The sequence below is a fragment of the Labeo rohita genome, chromosome 7 (assembly GCF_022985175.1).
Source record: "Labeo rohita strain BAU-BD-2019 chromosome 7, IGBB_LRoh.1.0, whole genome shotgun sequence".
Taxonomy (NCBI): Eukaryota; Metazoa; Chordata; class Actinopteri; order Cypriniformes; family Cyprinidae; genus Labeo; species Labeo rohita.
This window is the reverse complement of record NC_066875.1, coordinates 2,229,460-2,233,033: the sequence shown is the minus strand read 5'-3', so window position 1 is coordinate 2,233,033 and position 3,574 is coordinate 2,229,460.

The following is a 3,574-nucleotide window of genomic DNA, read 5'->3' as shown; positions in this document are numbered from 1 at the left end:
CTGCTTCTCTTCAGTTCACCACACTCATTTTCTAGGATGGCATGGCGGAAGCTTCATTTTGTGATCAGTGACACATTTTTGTTTAGATTTAATGTTTGTTTCGGATCATTGTCTTGATGGAAGATCCAACCACAGCCCATAGTGAGATTTCTAGCAGAGGCAGGTTAAGGTTTTTTATCTTTTGGTATTTGATAGAATCTGTGATGCCATGTGTCTGAACAAGATGTCTAGGACCTCCGGCAGAAAAAATAGGCCCACAACAAGTATACACTGTGTGCAGAATTATTAGGCATGTTGATATTCTGGTCATATTTTTTTTCCAAACACATTTTACCAATTCCAAACCACATCAGTCTTAATAACTACTGTTAATTTTGTGTTTAATCATTTATATGTGATATATAATTGTCCGTGAAGGCTGGAAGTGAAAAACTCCTTATATTCAGGTGTGCAGAATTATTAGGCATGTTTTCGTTTACAGCTAAAATGAGCCAAAAAAGAGATTTAACCCAGACTGAAAAGTCCAAATTATTAAATGCCCATGAGAAGAATGCAATACTAATGCATTACAAGAATTTGCAAAGTTAAGGCTTGACCATTGGACAGTGAAATGCTTGTTGAGTCTGCATGGTCAGAAAAAACAGGTGGAGAAGAAAAGATGCATGTTAACTGCAAAAGAATTAGGAATTAAGGTGAAGAATTAGGTGTGACACCATCAGGAACCGTTTCCAGTTCTCCAGCGCCACCATTTTCCAGAACTGCAACCTACCTGGAGTCTTCAGAAGTACAATGTGTCAGGTTCTCAGAGACTTTGCTTGGTAAAAAATCCTAAAAAATGCCCCTGACTTAATAAGAATAACAAGCTGACGTCTTGTGAAATACATGAAGACAGTTTTTTTATATGCTTTAGAGACAGATAAGTTGAGAGTGACTCTTGAAGGACAAGCATCACATCCTCTTGTACCTCTGATTCAAGAATTTATCTTCTAAAATCTGGCAGTAAGTTTTAGGGAGTTCATTTTAGTCCATCTCTGCAAGTCAGACTTTTCAGGATAAGAGACTAAACATGAACTCCCAAAACTTACTGCCAGATTTTGGAAGATAAATTCTTGAATCAGAGGCACAAGAGGATGTGATGCTTGTCCTTCAAGAGTCACTCTCAACTTATCTGTCTCTAAAGCATATAAAAAAACTGTCTTCATGTATTTCACAACACGTCAGCTTGTTATTCTTATTAAGTAAGGGGCATTTTTTAGGATTTTTTACCAAGCAAAGTCTCTGAGAACCTGACACATTGCACTTCTGAAGACTCCAGGTAGGTTGCAGTTCTGGAAAATGGTGGCGCTGGAGACTAAACGGTTCCTGATGGTGTCACACCTAATTCTTCACCGTAATTCCTAATTCTTTTGCAGTTAACATGCATCTTTTCTTCTCCACCTGTTTTTTCTGACCATGCAGACTCAACAAGCATTTCACTGTCCAATGGTCAAGCCTTAACTTTGCAAATTCTTGTAATGCATTAGTATTGCATTCTTCTCATGGGCATTTAATAATTTGGACTTTTCAGTCTGGGTTAAATCTCTTTTTTGGCTCATTTTAGCTGTAAACGAAAACATGCCTAATAATCCTGCACACCTGAATATAAGGAGTTTTTCACTTCCAGCCTTCACGGACAATTATACATCACATATAAATGATTAAATACAAAATTAACAGTAGTTACTAAGACTGATGTGGTTTGGAATTGGTAAAATGTGTTTGGAAAAAAAATATGACCAGAATATCAACATGCCTAATAATTCTGCACACAGTGTATAACCATGGGAATGGGGTAGTTTTTTTTTTAATCTCTGTTTTTTTAATCTCCCAAAAAGCTCTTTTTTTAGTTTCATCTGACCATAGAAGCCAGTCCTGTTTGAAGTCTGACAACTGAATATGCTGGAGTTTGTTTTTGGATGAGCAAGGAGCATTTTTCTTGAAACTCTTCTGAGCAACATGTGGTGATGTAGGGGCTGTTTGATATTTTTTTTAGGCTTTCTGACCCCAAGACTTAACTAATCTCTGCAGTTCTTTAGCTGTGAGTCTTTTGGAAAGTCTCCTCCTCTAGGAGGATATAGACGCACGTCCTTTTCCAGGAAGATTAGTAACATCTTTAGTTGATTGAATATTCTTACTTATTGCCCTGATGGTGGAAATGGGGATTTTCGATGCTTTGGCTTTTTTGCAGCCACTTTCTATTTTGTGAAGTTCAACAATCTCATTTTGCACATCAGAACTCTATTCTTTGTTTTTACTCATTGTTATTGATGATTAAGGGAATATACATATTCCTGTGAAACAGGGAGTTATGACTAGACAGTTTCATGCTCCTAGTCACCCTGATGTGCTAGTTAAAAAAAAAGGTGAATGGGAATATACTTTAGAGATATTTTATTCCTAAGAATTTCTGAATAAAAGATCGAAAAGATAAACGATGCATTTTCACAGCCACCTTTGCTCATATTTACCAAAGGTACTAATAGTAGAGAGAGCGCTGTTGAAAAAAAGCCAGTGGGTGCGGCTAAACTATTAGTGACGTCACTTTGGGTAACACTGTAGGCTAACTTTATATTAGCAGATACAAAGACTAAATGGTAAGCTTTAATTTAAGAGCATTTTCATTCTTTGCTTTTTATTCCAAAACACTATCACACCCAGACTCTCCCTTAACGCTGCGTAAAATGACATAATTCCTCACTTGGCAACGCATCTTCAGCCGACGGTGAGTGATTGCCCATCCCACCGGTGCTATTCCTGTCACAGTGCTGAGTGTGTGTCAGCACTGAGGGAATGCATGAATGAAAATCCACAATTCACTTTCACTTTTTTTCATTTTATTAATTTGACAAAGACATGGCACAACGGCCTTTATTTGGCTGTTTATGAGGTAAATCCAATATTTTATTTGATTTCATTTTAGTTTTTATTTATAAGTATAACTAGCGACTGTATGTATTGTTATTATAAATAATTCTACTCGTATTTACGTCACATATTATACTAAAATTATTATTATTATTATTATTATTATTATTATTAACAACATATTCATTTGAGCTAATTTTATTGTGGAAAACTTCGTGAGTAATTCTACCTTAATTTAGCTAACGTATTATACTAATTATGTAATAATAATAATAATAATAATAATAATAATAATAATAATGACATGTTTATGGGTAAACCCATTTTTTATTTTATATTTGTATTTAGTATAGGTATAACTAACGACTGTATTTATTGTTAATAATAATAATAAAATTCTCTGTATATTTTAGATTTTTCCTGTGTGCCATTTTTTTTTTTTTTTTTCTTTTATACTCTAAACATTTTAAATTATAATTATAACTATATTTATATACTCGTTCTGATGTAAAAAGTGTATTATTATTATTAATCACTATTATCGCTGTTGTTGTTGTTGTTGTTGTTGTTATTGTTGTTGTTATATAACTTTGTTTCACGGTATCTCCATGACTCTTATTGTCATATTTTCTCTATATGTGCACGCTTTATGGAGGCGAGGAATTCGGAG